The sequence below is a fragment of the Actinia tenebrosa genome, unplaced genomic scaffold (assembly GCF_029948245.1).
Source record: "Actinia tenebrosa isolate PJP-AT-01 unplaced genomic scaffold, QUT_ActTen_1.0 PGA_scaffold14__42_contigs__length_11649687, whole genome shotgun sequence".
Lineage (NCBI taxonomy): Eukaryota > Metazoa > Cnidaria > Anthozoa > Actiniaria > Actiniidae > Actinia > Actinia tenebrosa.
In genome coordinates, this window is record NW_028292574.1 from 1,506,887 (window position 1) to 1,524,620 (window position 17,734).

The window sequence follows — 17,734 nt, forward strand, 5'->3', positions numbered from 1 at the left end:
AGGAAAGATTTTGATCCCAAGGGTTGGGAACTGTTTACACAATCGTTAGACAAGATAAATATGCCTAAGTATCTGATGCGAAACGAGAGACGTCGAAGCCATATTGCTCAGCTTCAGGGAAAACAAACTCCAGTTTCAGCTACGATCAATGATGGTTATCAATTTCCACCCACTCCACCATCTACGCCAAGGGGGATCAAGAGTCCCGTTTTCAGACAACGCAAGACCAAGCGCTTTTCCGATAATTGGATTACGTATTAGGAGATAAATATTTGTATGCGAGTGAAATTATTGAATAAACACGTTACACAATGATACGTCTATCGTTTTTTATTGATTCTATTTTGCATACGAGTCAACGCTAACTGATGTGTTGTTTGTTTGAATCTTGCTCCTAAGGAACTAAGATACCTACGAGTAAATTCACTTACACGATGATCGTTAATTGACGTGTTTTTACTAAACGAGTTAACAATCATAGATAATGATTTTCCACGGTTTCTGTTCATGATAAAATAAAGACAAAATTGTCCACATGTACTTGAATTAAGACTTTGTAAAGAACGATGATTATATTTCCAATTTTTGGACTGTTTATCTAGAAAAGTTTCAAAATTTTCACGATAAAAGTCTGGTGGATTTCCGTAGGAATCGAAAAATTCTCCCTTTTCCTTAGATGGAAAGTACATTGCCAACCAGTGTGATCCTTTTTCTTCTTGAGGGTCAGTATTGACAATAAGTCTACAGGGAAAGTGTTCAATGGTGATAGGTAGTGTGTCAGAGGCATACACTCCACAAAACTTATTGCGACTTTTGGGATCTTTTTCCATGACTTGTGTTAACTGTGAAGAGTTCATGATGTGTGATCGTACAGGACGTTTCGCTCTCGATCGATCTCGACAATGTTATCGAATTCCCCAATGCAAAACAAATTTATGGCTTCTGCCAAAGCCTGACTGAAGATGATCTCCAGTGAGAGATTGCCTCTTTGTCTGAGGCCTAAGTATTCAGACACATCACATCCATCAGGTCGTAGATCGAATACAAAGAATCCGTATCCTTTGTGGTAATCACCACGGGTGATGTGGTTCCCTGCATCATCATGGTACTTCCCCGTCCCTGTGAACAACGTCTGGAAACTTTCTAAGTACTTTTTGTCACTCCCTGTCAAATTCAATTTGAGCGGTTTAGATGGAGTTTGTTCACCATCAACATACACGCCAATGGACGATATGGAAAATAAATCCATGTTGAAGGGATTTGTTGTGTAACTTCCGTTAGTAGCGGCAGACTTGTTCATGAATACAATGAGTCGCTTGGGGATTTGTCCGTTAAACACATTATCTTTCACGAGGGAGGGTGTTGTTCCTGGTACGGTAAAGGACTTGCACATGGTTCTTGGGACGCCGTAAACAGCAGGAGCTTTACTCAAAGCTGATTCGTGAGCCATGATTACATGGTTAGCAATCTTGACTTTTCTGACCTTGAGTTTGATGGAAGTAAAACTTATCTTATATTCTTTTCCTGCTTCTGCAGACATCAGGAAATACTCAGGTTCATTTGGAACGAGTTTGATCTTCAGGTCTACGTAGCTCAAGAGATACTTTTGAATCATGAACACGTCACAGTACAGAGGTCCAATCAACTCAAACTCGGTGGACTCCTTGACGAGCGCATTTCGACAACGAGCGCCAACCCTAGCATCTTCGAATGCACCAGATGTATCCCCATACCACATGGCAGCTTGTAGTTGAGACTTTTTAGCACCCATTCCAAAGTTTAGGAGGGTCTTACTATAGCTTTCGGGACTGTAAGTGTTGGTTGAACTTGATACCAGTGTCGAACCAAAATAGACATCTACCTGCCGCCAAAGACTGTGCAGAAGGTTGTTCACGGGTCCTATTTTTTCGTCCGCATCAAGATCAGTATCATCTTTATGTTTGATGCGAGCCGACACGTAGAGTTGAGTGTAGGGGAGATGAACATAGTCTTCAGTACCAGGGATGTTAAAGTCAACAGGTGAAGAACTACTAAGGGCTGAAATAGGTTGATATTCGATATCTGTCTTTTTCACTACACTATTTTGAGTTGGACTGACAGAAAATAAATCGAGTTCCTCCACCATGCATTCTAGTGAGCGAGGATGAATTAAGGCCATGTTGTGGTGACTTATCCAAAGATATCTTGAAATGTTCTCAGCTTAGTAGCTTTCGAAGTTGTGGGACTCTTTGACTTGTTCTTGCGTTTTATGCGTTTCGGCTTGGCTTTCGTTTGTTTTCGCTTTTTCGGTGGGACTCGACTCCTTTCTTGATGACCTCGCTTCCGCTTCTTACCGGTACCAGTTTGGCCACTAATTGCATTTTTTACTTGTGTTGTGACGTCACGTTTCAATTCCATTCCCGATTCTTTCAATCGATTTCGGAGAGAGTCTTGAAAGCGCTGACCCGCAGCTGTATCCGCTAGGACATTGGCACCAGTTTTTAGCGCAACCTTTCCAGCCTGTTTGGATGCGCTTGCTAAGAAAGGTAAAGCTTTTCGAAACAGGCTTCCGAAAAAATTTCCAAAACCTCCACCTCGTTGACCATAACCTCGTTGAAAAAGCTTTCCCGCGAAAAAGGATCCACCGCGCCCTTTCTGTTGAGCTTGGTTCAAATAGTAATTTTTGTAGAGTTCAGGGGGTGAAATGTGTTTCCGATTCATTTTCTTCTTTTTATACAAGGTATGATAGTTGCCTTTTCCTAAAATGCAAGTTCACGACTACGCGTCCTCTCTGAAACTGAATCTTGCGTCCTGATCCATCTCTTATATCGATCTTGATGTCTTGGAATTCTTTAGTTCCAACCGGGTAGTAAGTTGGAACATCGAAGGATTTGTAAATGGTGTCTCCATACTTTCCTTCTACAAGAAGGACTTTGAGCAACCTTGCTTTCGTATCTCCCACGATTTGATAGCTCACGATATCAGAATAGACGTACAAACACTGCATGCCTCCGCTGAGATCTCCAACAAAATCACCGTATTGAGATTGAGAGATTAATTTTTCTTCATTCCCAAAACCCAGGATTTGGGATAAATTGCTTGATAACATCAACTTATATTTGTTTTTAATGGTCACGAATACTTTTTCTGACCGAGGTTCAAATTTCAAGTGAATATTATCGTTTACATCTGCTTGTAATTGATTGTTGATATGATCAATTAGGCTAGTTATTGTTTCATAATATCCCTTGGAAAGAATTATGGTGTCTGCTAACCCTGTTGGTAATTGGTAATATAAACGCTCCGAACTTTCTGTAATGTTGTAGAACGTTCTTGGCCAAATGATACTTTGTAAACCAACTTCGTAATCACCTTCCAAGATGATAGGTTCTGGAAGATGAACGGTATAGCTAGTCAAAGTATTATCGCTATAGAGATCAAGGGAAGCGTTAGAGGGTAAGAGCAAGAAAAACTGAGGTTCCTCGATGTTAGCGATGTAAAGAAAAATGACAACAAGTTTGAAACACAAATAATTTTATTGATCTTTTACAAGTTGAAGTTCATTACCATACACAGTACCTTCGATTTCTTCCCCGTTTAAATCTTTGATTTTGTAAACGGGGGGATTTCTCGCGATACGATTTGAAATGACAAAGATTTCTTTTGTAAATGTGGTAGTGTACCCTTTTTCAAAGGTTTCTTTCAGTTTAGAAAGCCGAACCTTATCTCCGACATGAAACTTAAACTTAATTGGACCATCAATGAGATCCTTATCATAGAGAATGTGCCAGATATGATCTTCGTTCTCTTGAGAGATCAGACTGGGCTTAGTCTTAATGGAAGTGTGATAAGTGTTGTTGTAGCTATGAAAAATGTCCTGCAAGACATCAGTGTACTTTAAAGTATTCTTATGAGTAAAATACTTGTACAATTTTGCTTTCACAGTTTCGATCACGCGCTCCGCGATAGCACTTTTCGTCTCGTTACCGGTAGTAAAAAAGTGAATGTCATTTTTTTCTAAGAAGTTCTGAAAGCGTTTGTTTAAGAATTCTTTTCCATGGTCAGTCTGTAGTTTTTCTGGCTTCCTTCCTTTCTTGAATATTTTTTCAAACCCTTGAATGATACATTCGCCTGTCTTCGCCTTCAGAGGTTCCCCCCATGCAAATTTCGATAGGACATCAATGGCAACTAATATGTATCTGTTCCCACCATTATATTTTTTAATTTTCTGAATATCAATAAGGTCAGCTTGCCACTGTTCATCGACTCGCCCCACAATGATTCGATTCCTTTTGAATTTCTTACGTGTTCTTCGGTGCAAGGTGTACGTTTCCTGGGAAGTAAGCCAATCATACACTTGTTTCCTCGATATTTTGTCTCCGCTTTTTTCTCTGACAGCACGATAAAAACTGTCGGGCGCAGTGAAACTTCCTGGTTGTTTTGGATCGTAGTACAGTTTCTCTAGATACTTTTGAATCCTGTTTTTCGCCATCCACGGAATTAATGATGATCGTACTTGAGCAGCATCCAAGTACGCATCTGATTTGCTTCAGAAAGTGCCTTATTTTAAAGGATGGGAACGATGAAAGGCACCCCATTCTCTCGATTTCTTACCAAGAATGAGACGGTTTGCAATAAATCTTAGCCTTTATCGTATTGATGTTGCTATGGAGACTGTCGTAATTCGAGCTGTCATACTGTTTGCAGAGTAAAGCGTCGTTTGCTCGTTATCTATTATCTATTACTTCGATAATAATCTTGCTTTAGACTTAGTATCACCGAAGAAATCTCCATCTATACCTACTGTTACCTACGTGTGTAAGGATTCAGGCTGAACACCGAGGTCGTTTTAACAGTGCAAGATAAGTAGAGTGAATTTGGTTTTATCTCGAGGAAAATGTAATATCATTTCTAGTTTATTCTTGCTAATCTTTCTAATTGTTTTCTTTACTTTTTTTTCCCCATTGTTTCTTTAGAAAGTTAGATTTTATGAATTCGGCACTGGACAAACGGAACGGAACGGTTTTTGGAAGGTAAGTTTAATATTTAAGTTTAAAAGTTTGAAATTAACAACTTTTGTCTGATTTCTTCGATGGAACTCAAAATGGCTGTATGCGTGAACTTGCTTCAAGCTTATTGTTTCTTGTTGATTGTCGATTCCGCGTGTTCATCGAGAATCAGTCATACATTGCACATATCTGAAAATCTTTCTTCTCATCGATCGTTCATCGTTATTAGGACTAGGAAATGTACCTAGGTTCTTGGAACCCGAAGCAAATAAATACCTGTCATTATCGCCATTACTTAACTTTAAGCTGGACTTACCTTCAGAATGATTAACTTGATGAATAACCCAGTATGTTGCACAAAAGACATATGCTATTCGCCGGGGGTCATTATTATGTCCGACTGCAAATGTGATGATAATAGTCTCTCGACAGAAACTACAAGGCATCTATAAGTATTCGACTTACGAAGTCATAATATTACCCATGCTTGGCATCGTAATAATTTTCTTGCTATGTTTTATCATCATCCGTAAAGTAGTGTTTAAAAAACGAGTAGGAGTGTTTTATCAGGTATAAAAGCACGAGTCGTAGCCGAGTGCTTTTATACCTGATAAAACACGATCCACGAGTTTTTTGAACTGCTTAAAACACTCATGAACAATTTATAAGATTTTGGTTCAACTGGAGCCACCATACACGTCACGAACATGGATTTTTATACTTCGATAGAGATTTGACGTCACGGGCATGCGCAACCAGATTCAATAGAAGCTCCCACGCGTTGGATATTGCGTGCCAAGGCAAAGACAGGTACGTCAGTCAAAGATCTTTAGGGTTGACTATGACCTTGATGAAGCTCTATGTCTTGTCTTCTAAACTTGGATGCATACTTCATCCCTGATGAAGTCATCCTCATAGTATTCGAGTGGTCTTTATATAAAGACCACATGTGTCTTTATATAAAGATGGCATATTGCAAAACATTGACTGGACTGGACTGGACTGGACTGGACTGGACTGGACTGGACTGGACTGGACTGGACTGGACTGGACTGGACTCGAAATCTGTAAAACATAGACTGGACTGGAATCGAAATCTGTAAAACATGGACTGGACTCGAAATCTGTAAAACATGGACTCAAAATAATAAGCTTAAATAACCAGAAATGACTCCACGACTTCAGCTTATTATTTGTAAGCTTGATTATACATTGGAAAAAATTGCCCATACATTTGGAATATTTGCTCTTTTCGGTCTTTTTCCTCTCTTTCCAAAGGAAAAGGTCGTTCTTAAAAGTAAAGTTATATAGCACAAGTAAACTGTGTGACACAACATCCTAAATGAACCGTAAATCTTCTGTTCTTTCGCTAACTACCGTAGCTAGCATGTTTTCGAGGCTACGAAACCTAAGAAACCATAAGAGGCAAATGTACGAGCCAACAGAGCTTATAAAATCAGCCAAAATACGGTTCCAAATTTTAACAAATTCCTATGAATCATATACCAAAATGTTCAGGGAAGCCCGGGGTTTTCAAATCCACTTCTGTTTTTTTGACAGGTTCTGTTTTATTTCAAGGAGAGACGATTTTCTAGCTTGACCCCGGTTTATATGTCATGCATTTTCTCTTGTACATTCAACTTAAAACGTACGATGGTTTTTTTCAATAGGATTCAATCTAAACCATATATTACAGTCCGTGAATAGTTGAATGAACTGAATCCACTTCTGTTTTTTGCCTAGATAGTCATTGTTTTGAGAAATGATCCAAAAACCGTGTTTTTGAGACATCAGGGCTTCCAAGGGCTGAATCAATAGTAGATCAACAGTGGATCTGTTTTATATATCGATAAATGACAGCTGCGCTTGACATACCTTTGTTTATTCAGGGGCACTTATCTTTAAAAAAGTCTGAAGATAATATAGGTAAGTTGTAGTGCTTGGGAACGAGGTTATTCCGGGCGAAAGCCCTTGGAATTAAATTCGGAAAAATTAATTTCCGACCTCGCTGGGATTCGAACCCACGACCTTCGGAATTGTACTACCGATGCTCTACCAGCTGAGCTAGAGGTCAGACTGAGAGCAGGCCGGGGTGAAATAGATGGTAGGTCGCGGTAATTAAAAAAGTCTGATGAGCCAGTTACTAAGAAATTGCGATTTTATACCCAAGGTCTTATAATAGATATGAATATAAAAAACATCAGTAGAGTTTTCCTGTCTCCCACAGTAGTATTTATTACAGCATATGATTTTGAGATAACGCTGTTGATACACGTACGTGATTGTCTCAGAATAACACCGGAAATTGTTGGAAATGTAATGATCGTTTCATATATAACAGCGGTAAATTGTGGTTGTGGTTTGATTGTTCACGACCGAGAGAAATTAAAAATTTTTTGATGCCGGAATAAAAAATAAACTGATCAAGTTACGAATCAACATGCTTATATATCAGAAAAAATCTGTTAACATATATTTGGTCAGCTACGATTTCAAGCTCACGCCCCCTCTTGTGAGCCCATACAAATTATGTCTCAAAAACACGGTTTCTGGATCATTTCTCAAAATAAAGACTATCTAGGCAAAAAACAGAAATGGATTTAGTTCATTCAACTATTCACGGACTGTATTATACGGTTTAGATTGAATTCTATTGAAAAAAACACCGTACGTTTTGAGTTGAATGTACGCTATTGGATGTATTGTATACACAAGAGAAAATGCATGACATAACCGGGGTCAAGCTAAAAAATCGTCTCTCCTTGAAATAAAACAGAACCTGTCAAAAAAAACAGAAGTGGATTTGAAAACCCCGGGCTTTCCTGAACATTTTGGTATATAATTCATAGGAATTTGTTAAAATTTGGAACCGTATTTTGGCTGATTTTATAAGCTCATACTATCTGTTGGCTATACATTTGCCTCTTATGGTTTCTTAGGTTTCGTGGCCTCGAAAACAAGCTAACTACGGTAGTTAGCGAAAGAACAGAAGATTTACTGTTCATTTAGGATGTTGTGTCACGCAGTTTACTTGTGCTATATAACTTTACTTTTAAGAACAACCTTTTGCTTTGGAAAGAGAGGAAAAAGACCGAAAAGAGCAAATATTCCAAATGTATGGGCAATTTTTTCCAATGTATAATCAAGCTTACAGATAATAAGCTGAAGTCGTGGAGTCATTTCCGGTTATTTAAGCTTATTATTTTGAGTCCATGTTTTACAGATTTCGAGTCCAGTCCATGTTTTACAGATTTCGATTCCAGTCCAGTCTATGTTTTACAGATTTCGAGTCCAGTCCAGTCCAGTCTATGTTTTACAGATTTTTTTCAGTCCAGTCCAGTCCAGTCCAGTCAATATTTTACAATATGCTTAGAAAGACACATGTGTCTTTATATAAAATCACTTGAATACTAATGAAGAGGACTTTATCGGGAATAAAGGTTCATGCACGTGACGTGTATGGTGGCTCCAATTGGACCATAAGCTTATGAATTATTAATGAGTGTTTTAAACATATATACAAAAAAAGGAATAGAGGTCTCGATGAGATCGAACTTTATCAAATTCGGGGTGATAGTGACAGCGATGACAGTGAAATTGTGATATATGATAGGTCGTAAGGCCCATTTCCGATTGATTCAAATGACACTGTTATTTCCTGATTATTCAGTCCTGTTTATTGTTGTTCTCAATATTTCTACTCAGTGATTTATCATCTCTATCGTTACAGACTATGATTATAAAGAGAGAGTGGTTCAAATAACTCACTCTATTTTCCCCCCATATTTCTTTCTCTTTTATTCTTAACTAATTCTAATACTAAAATTTGTTTCTTGGGTTAATGAAAATCACTTTATCATTATAGAATAGGATTTAACTAAGCTAATAAAATATGAAACTCTTTATTATCATGATATGAATGACAATCCTTATTTTTTATTGATGGATATTTATGATATGATTACATGAGTTGGTATATATACTATATGTAATATGAAACTATCTATGATCTAAGTATCTTACCTCTATATTTGTCTGCTGTTACTTTATGATATATTGAATAATATAGTTCACATTTGATTTTCTAGTACTCTGTAAAAGGAAGGGCCTTCTCCTAGGGTCTCCTCTTCCTCATTATCATCAAGGAAAGCTATATCTTCAAGTGTAAGTTCATTATCACTTTCTTCTGATTCTGATGTAGCCATCAAATCAATTTTACCCTCTTCTTCGCACGCTGCCTCACTTTCGTTGCCATAAGGAAATAGTTCACCAAGAGTATCCTTATTAGGAATGTAGTGTTCAGAGTATATCTTCAAGTGAGTTGCGTGATGACTTGATTGCATTACTTGATCTTCTTCCTCCATTATTATGTTGTTATTATCATCATGAGGGGGTTTCCAAGTGTATCCGTAAGGCAAAGTATCTTCACCCTGATTTATGATAATTCTTTTATCATAGACGAGTTGATACGATTTTTTCTGTTCTCGGTTTATGACTCTCCTGGTAACAGGCTCTCTGGTAATCTTGTTCTCGCTTACTGTTATGGTCTTGTTTTCTCCCATTTTCTCGACCATTTTTTTCATGCTCTTCATGTTCAATGATTGGCTGTTCTTATAATTTAGATAGAAACCTTTGATCGGTAACAGCGTAACTGTATGATTTGGGTCCAGTACTAACAAACTGCTTGATATAATGACCTGGCCCATGGTCTTTAGCTATTTCGTCCGTTAGTCCCCTTAGGTAGTCTGAGAGCTCAGGTTCATAGTCATCAACATCATTGCGAGATAAGTAAATAAGAGAATCCGTGTCAAAATAAAACACTCTAGGGCCTATTTTTTCTAGGATGTTGTACAATTCGAGCCGAGCGTATGCAGTCGTAAACACAGCTATGAAGATGTTTGTAACCTACATATTCTTTCCTTTTCTTGTAAACGTCTTCTAACATATCTTCGCTAATGACGCTAATGGTCTTCAATAGTGTACTCACTAGTATTACAAAGTTCAAAAAACAGCTTAGGCTCAGACACGAATTCTGACTCGGCTCTGTGTGTGATCATCCAAATTTCCCCCAAAGCGAGTTTAAGGCAAGTTTCGAAATTTAACGAAGAGGCGGATTCTTGTCGATGTCATCTAGGTTTAACTGAAACAATCTGCCATTTAAAAGTGGAAAATTGTTGTAGTCGCTCAGATCGTGTAGAATCAAGATGTTTATTTCAAGCCACTGTTATAACTACTCAAGTACAATAAGTAGTGTCTATGATTATATAATGATAACATTGGGATCATATAACATTACGTCATATATTACATCTCCCTTTTCCTAAATAAACATTCAAATAATAAACCGGAACAACGACTAAACTATACCAATATATAAATGATAAAACAGTCTTTGATCAAATCCATGGGTTCTAGGTTATTAATCAGTCTATGTAGCATATTTTGGGTTGGGTTTAATTAACCGCCCAAAACTGCTCATCCTAATGTTTGGTTTTAGGTCTTGTGTGTCGATCTTGGCAGGTTCTGGTTTCTGTTCAGGTACAGGATCGGATGTGGGTGTTGTATCCTCAATGTCGACTTCTACTGGTTCCTCCCGAATGTTTGGACTCTTAATTTTCATTAAGTGTCGCCGGTTCCTTCTGTAGAGGATACCATTATCAGCCTTTACTACATAAGACCTTGGCGTGTGGTGCTTAGTTACAACTGTAGCTGGTTCCCAAGGTGCTTCGGGTGTTTTCTTCATTCTGACTTCCTCATTCTCTTGCAGTGGTGGAAGCTGTGGTTGTGCATTGAGGTCATAGTATGCCTTCTGTCTGTGTTGTTGAGTTATTCTGTTGTCAATAAACTCCTTATGGTCCAGCGCAGATGGTTGTAGTTTCTTTGCTGCTGTTGGAACTGTAGATCTCAAGGTTCTACTCATAAGGGCTTGGGCTGGTGTGACTCCATTGATTGGTGTGTTCCTGTAGTGGAGTAGGGCTAGGTAGGGATCCTCGTTGCACTCTCTTGCCTTTTCGAGTAGTCGCTTCACAGTTTGTACTGTCTTCTCATGTAGTCCACCTGACTGGGGGTATCTAGGGCTAGTAGTTGTGTGTATGAATCCATAGTTGTTTGCAAAGACTTTGAAGTCTTCTGAGGAGTATTGGGGACCGTTGTCTGACACAACCTCTTCAGGAATACCGTGTCTACTGAAAAAGGACTTCATTTTGTTGATCACTGTTATTGATCTTTCATCCCTCAGTTCTGATACTTCTGGGTAGCGACTATAGTAGTCAACTACTACAAGGTGGGGTTTTCCTTTCCAGTTGAACAGGTCTGTTGCTACGCGCTGCCATGGCCGTTGTGGCAGCTCATGTGGGTGTAGAGGTTCTTTGGCATTGGCGTTGCGGTGTCTCAGACGCGTCGGACATGAGGATATCATGTCTTCTATCTGGGTAGACATTCCCGGCCAGAAGATGCTTTGTCTTGCCAGTTGCTTAGTCTTCTCGATTCCCTGGTGGGACTGATGCAGCTTGTGGAGAGTATCTTTTCTGAGTGTTGGTGGTATTAACACTGTATGTCCAGCGTAGACCAATCCTTCATTCTCGGTCAGTCTGTCGCGGTAAGCAAAATATTCTCTAGACACTAGTGGGACTGACGATCTATGTTCGGGCCAGCCGCTCCTGATCTGTTTGATCAGGGCTTGCATGGTGATGTCACGTTGAATGTGTTCCTTTATCTCTTGCAGCTTACGGTCAGTGACATACGCCTCACATGACATAAGATGTATGTACTTCTCGTCTTGAATTTCTCTTTCGAAATCCTCCGTGGTGACTTCCGGCGGAAATGCACGTGACAGTGCATCAGCAATGTACATTTCAGTTCCTTTTGTGTATTTTACATGGATGTCATAGGCTTGTAGCTGAAGTAGCATTTTCTGCAGACGTGATGGAGCTTGGGATAGTGGTTTTTTGAAAATTGCTTCAAGTGGTTTGTGGTCTGTCTCCACGGTTACCGTCTTCCCGTAGATGTATTGATGGAAGCGTTTGCATCCAAAGACTATAGCAAACAGTTCTTTCTCGATCTGTGCATAGTTTTGTTGAGTCTCATTCAGCGCTTTTGAGGCATAGGCGACGGGCCCTTTATCTTGGTAGAGTGCAGCTCCGAGTCCTTTTTGTGAAGCGTCGACTTGGATAATAACGGGCCTAGTTACATCATAATACTGGAGAGTGTCTGACGTGGATAGCTGTTTCTTGAGGTCTTCAAAGGCTTTTTGGTGATGATGGCTCCAGTGGAACTCGACGTCTCGCCGTATAAGTTCTCTGAGCGGCGCTGTGGTTTCTGATATTCTTGGAGTGAACTTGGCGACAAAGTTGATCATTCCTAGTAGGCGTTGAATCTCTTGTTTGTTCTGGGGTGTTGGGTAGTCGATGATGGCTTTGATCTTGCTGTTGTCAGGTTTGACTCCATCTGCTGTTAGCTTCTCTCCGAGGTAGACGAGCTCAGTGCATCTGATTTTGCACTTTTCTTTGTTTAGAGTCATGTTAATTTGTTTAACACGATCCAAAGTCTCTTTAAGGTTTCTGTCGTGTTCTTCCAAGGTTCTGCCCCAAACGAGAATGTCGTCGATATCTGTCTCGCATCCGGTTACATCAGCAAACAATTCACTGACAGTTCTGTGAAATACCTCCTGAGCAAACACGAACCCAAACGGCATTACTCGAAAGCGATACCGACCAAAGGGTGTGTTGAAGGTTGTTAAGAGTGAGCTCTCTTCGTCTAGAGGAATCTGCCAGAATCCGGACTGGGCATCCAAATGGCTAAAAAATTTGGCTCCAGATAAACGCGCGGTAATCTCCTCTTGTGTTGGGAGTTGATAATGTTCGCGCTTAACAGCTTTGTTTAGGTCACGGGGGTCAATGCAGATTCTTAACTTTCCGGAACATTTTTCGTTGACGACCATCGAGTTGACCCATGGAGTTGGTTCATTGACTTTAGTGATGACTCTTTGTTTGATGTTCTTAAATTGACACATTAACGAACATTGTCCTATGACAGGTATTGCGTGACCACCAAAAGCTGTGAGTCTTGCGTGGGACGTTTGTAGTTTTTCTCGGCGACGCTTACGAGGCACGACTTTGTAGAAATCCTCCTTTGTTAAGACGCTTGTTTCTGCTCCGGTGTCGAGTTTTAACTTCAGGTCCTTGTTACCAATGCGAATGTCTGCATACTGTTCGTTGTGATCGATGCTTTCGTTGACAGAGTCTATTGTAATCTGATCGACGCCGTGGTCGGAATAATCACTCTCAATGACGTCGTATTCTACTTCGTGTACACGTGTTCGGTGATTTCTTGGTTGATATTTCTGCTGAAATTGTTGCTGTTGCTGGCTTGATCGACAGTATTTTGCAAAGTGTCCGAGCTTTGAGCAACTGTTGCATTCTTTCCCGTAGGCAGGACATGATTTTGGCCTGTGTAGGATTCCACAATTACCGCATGGCTTTTGCTTGGAGTCGCCTGTCGTCCTTGTCTGCGTGGGGGTGTGGCGCTCGTTGTATCTGGGTTGTCGTTGTTTGACGAAGTCTACGTTCGCGTTCTTGGCCTCTGAGATAGTTTTTAGCTGTTGTCTGGAGTGTTCGGATGCTCTGCAAATGTTGAGTGCCTTGTCTAAGCTCAGGTCTGCTTCGCGTAATAAGCGTTCCCTCAGGGATTGATCAGATATGCCGCACACAATCCGGTCGCGTATGAGTCCGTCTTTGAGATCTTTGAACTCACACAGTGAAGCAAGAGTCCTCAATACTGTCACGTATTGATCAATTGTCTCCCCTTGTTCTTGGTTTCTCGTGTTGAATTTGTGTCTTTCAAAAGTGATGTTCTTTCTCGGGTTACAGTAAGTCTTGAACGCCGTCTTGATATCCGCTGTAGTCCTGTTCCAAACTGTCTCACCTTTGTCGTCAGTCGTCGTTTCGTCAGGAAGGTCCAGTGTCTTGTACACTTCTCGACCCTTCTCGCCAATGCAGAGCAGAAAATACGAGCATCGCTCCTCTTCGGATTTTCCTTTAAGTTCTGTTTTCTCGAATAGATTCCAGTGTTCTTCGAACTTTCGATAGTTCTCGCTGACGTTGCCTTCAAAAGACATTTCTCTGGGCGCTGCCCATTGTAGACTCGATGCCATTCTAACTGATACGAGTAATGGTTCGCTCATAGACCACGTTCTGACACCATGTTGTAGTCGCTCAGATCGTGTAGAATCAAGATGTTTATTTCAAGCCACTGTTATAACTACTCAAGTACAATAAGTAGTGTCTATGATTATATAATGATAACATTGGGATCATATAACATTACGTCATATATTACAAAAATGCCATCTTAAACTGGAAGATGACATGTGTTTACTTTGACCTCGGATATCATATCCGGATTTGTGATATTATATCTGGGATTAACCAATCACACATCGAGTTTGGTTGCACCCACTTTGGCTGAGATATCATATCCTATCTTAAGATATTATATCCGATCTTGTCCAATCATTAGCCTGCTATATTTAGAAACAGACATGATATCCTTTTTGGACCAATACAAAGGGTTTTATTTGCGTTGAGATACATATCCGTTTACCAGTTTCAAAATCATCTTGGTACGAAATTGAATACCGGTTTATTTTACCTTCAAACTCACGATTTTGCCACATATTCATATTATTCGCTAAGAGCCACCTCGCTCTTTCTCGAATTTCCGAAGTCAAAACTTTGGTTTTGGCCTTTGATCTTAGACTAGTACTTGGTACTAATTTTATGTAAATTCCAATGAAAAGTTCATTACCATGGCTAGAGCACGATGAAGCAGCCTAACTCCTCTCCTTTGGTGTCTTTGGTATTCGATAATCTACATGTCATGTTTGGATTCTTTTGTGGATATGGAGATATGATATCCAAGTTCATCCAATCTTGTACCTCATATTATTCAAAGCAGATACCATGTTCTTTCTCTGTCAATAGCTATCACCCATAAACAATAACTTGTTTCAGTACGCTTCGAGCTAGTTAAAAACGGAAATTTGATTCACAACCCGTGTTAGATTTTTTCACACGTGCTATAACATAAACAACGGCCAATCAAAACTGATCAGTATTTAAACGATTGGCAATCTATCTCGGAGGTTAATTTTGATTTGTGATTCGTAAATCTGAACAGGGGAAACTAAGTGTATCTGATTACGGTATTCAAGTCCCCCAAGTCACAGCATAAACATTGTAGAATTGCGCGGGAAATGGCGCAGGCTAGCAAGAAGCACGACAAGTGCGTGATCAAGACATCGTTTTAATTTCGTAAAATCAAACATCAACACACTGTTTTATGCTTCATGAATAAACATCGCTTATATTCAAGATTCACACTGGTTGAAAATATAAGCACACATCTCTAACATTAAAAATAGACGTAGTACTGACCAAAGTAAACCAACCCGCGTAAAACTGCCGCCAAGAATACAGTACTGTATGACTCATTCAGATAAGATTCATTTGATACACAGCAGTTACATATCATATCTAATTACATTCGGTCTTATTGACTGTCAGTCGGTAAAAGGAGCGGTAAACAGACTTGTTTGTACAATCTGTGTAGTACAGTAGGTGGTAATAATGCCGCAGAGACATATGTGTATGTTATTTTAACTTGGTTCCGCAGGTTTCTCGTAGGGTTTTTGTTCTATCGAGGGAAAAAAAAACATAACACGAGAAACCCCCTTGGACCAGGCGAATTCAAACGGTTTATTTGCCCTGAATGAGTAAGCAGAAATCGCTAAACGCATCACTGGATGAATTGGCGCATTTAAAAGACTTTAAGAAAACCTTAAAGTTTCTTAAATCTGTAATGAGCTTTTTAAAATTAAAATGATAGGCTTAAATCTCCTTAAAGACTAACATAGGAAAAAGTTACCTTTAAGTGACATTTAGTTAATCTTTACAGAAAAGTGATATAAGAAAATTTATAAATTTATCTTAAAGGCACAAAGAGTATGTCTAGCAGTAAAGCCTGTCTTTTTTGTCACCAAGACCCTCTACTCTATGTACTCTGGATACGCATCCACGAGATATGTTTGAACTTTAAGCTGACCTTAAAATTTCATTAAATATGTAATCAAATAAGTTGTGCTTTAGTTTGATGTCGATAGGTCAGGGAATACGACAACTGAAACATTTACCACAACATGTTTGCAAATAATATATGCCGTTAATCCTAAATAAGGTAGCGTAGTAACACAAGTTATATATCTGCAATAATATGACTTAGATATTTACCTTACATTTTCGAAAATCTACAACTGGATCGAAGAAGGCTTGATTATAATGTAATCTTCTGTCGAGGCAAGCCGGCTTTTAACTACTGTATTCCGTGGCTACGTTGGGTTTCGTTTGGTTTCCATTATATAAAAAAATATACCTTTTGAATTCTTCTTCACAATTTTGGACTTGTTTTATATCGAAGTCAGCAGACCTTAATTCTCGAAACCTATTGTCAGCAAGCCCTATAAAGTTCTCGCACAATATGCTGCTAAGAACCCACGCATTCGGAGTTCAGCAGCTTGATTACGAAAAGAAAAGATCGCTGTACCACAAATAAAACTTTTCAATGTCCATTCAATGTCTTTGAATAACGCGAAGACAGAAAAATAAACAGCATTTTGCCGTAGTTTGGGACGGCTTCTAATCCAAACAAGATACATGCTTGGAGGGAATTGTCGAAGTTCGCGCGCATTGTCGTGGCTTATCGGATTTCATTTTATGATTTACTTTGATCACGAGCACAGTGCATGGCTTCACTATTCTGCTTATATGATTGGCTAAGAAATCCAATCCTTCTAGATTTCAAAAACTAAATGCGCGCTTTCCTATATGCAGAATGCACAACCTACTTAAAGCACTACTTTAAAGATTTTCTTTGGGATGAAGATTGAAGATAATCAATATACGGAGAGAAATATTTAGTATATCATGCCTGCACAACAGTAAACTATAGCCGGCGATGTTGTCATAATCACAACATGAGAGACAAAACCGTTTTATCCCTGAAGTACTACGTTATCATGGCTGTTGAAATGGAGAGCATAAGAACAAGAAGAAAAGCCCGCGGAGAAATTCAATTCCATTTGCTGGCTCTGACTTTAATAAACGACGGACAGAACTAGAGAAGAGGCCAAGATAATACATAATACGAAGAATTATATGCTACGATGAAAAGTACACTACAAACACAAAACATTTTAAGACCAATTCAATAATCCAAGAAGAATTGAACACTTACGATAAATCGGTTATACTACCTATGTCAAGGCCAAGATAACTGGCCTAGACTGAATGCAGCCACATGCGTACCGCATTAATAAAGTCTATATGAATGTAACATCAATTGAAGAAAAATGTAAAGAAAGTAGCGAGTAAAGACGATGTAATTCATCATAATTGTATGATTAAAATTGAAGTTTTGCACTGTGCATATCAAAATATGTAGTCTTAGAGATAAAGGAATATATATATTTTTCCTGATTCATTAGAAGTGCCCAAGTTTATTTCTGTTTTTGGACATATATTTCGAATTGTAACTGGTTTCCGTCCCAAAAAAATTTATTTACAAAATCTAGCCTGCGCCGCATCCGTTAGCCTAAAGCAGGCTACGTTCTTAACTTGTTGCTGTAAAAACTCTGTCTTGCAATGAACTTAGCAGCAAATGAAAAATTCCTATCTACATAGAGAAAGCGAGTA

The 17,734-nt window shown here is 39.1% G+C and overlaps 1 long non-coding RNA gene across 1 annotated transcript in view; it reads left to right on the forward strand.

Moving 5' to 3' along the window:
- The window catches only part of LOC116288671 (uncharacterized), a 371,660-nt gene that overhangs the window by 137,939 nt on the left and 215,987 nt on the right, over positions 1 to 17,734 (forward strand). The window lies entirely within an intron of this gene.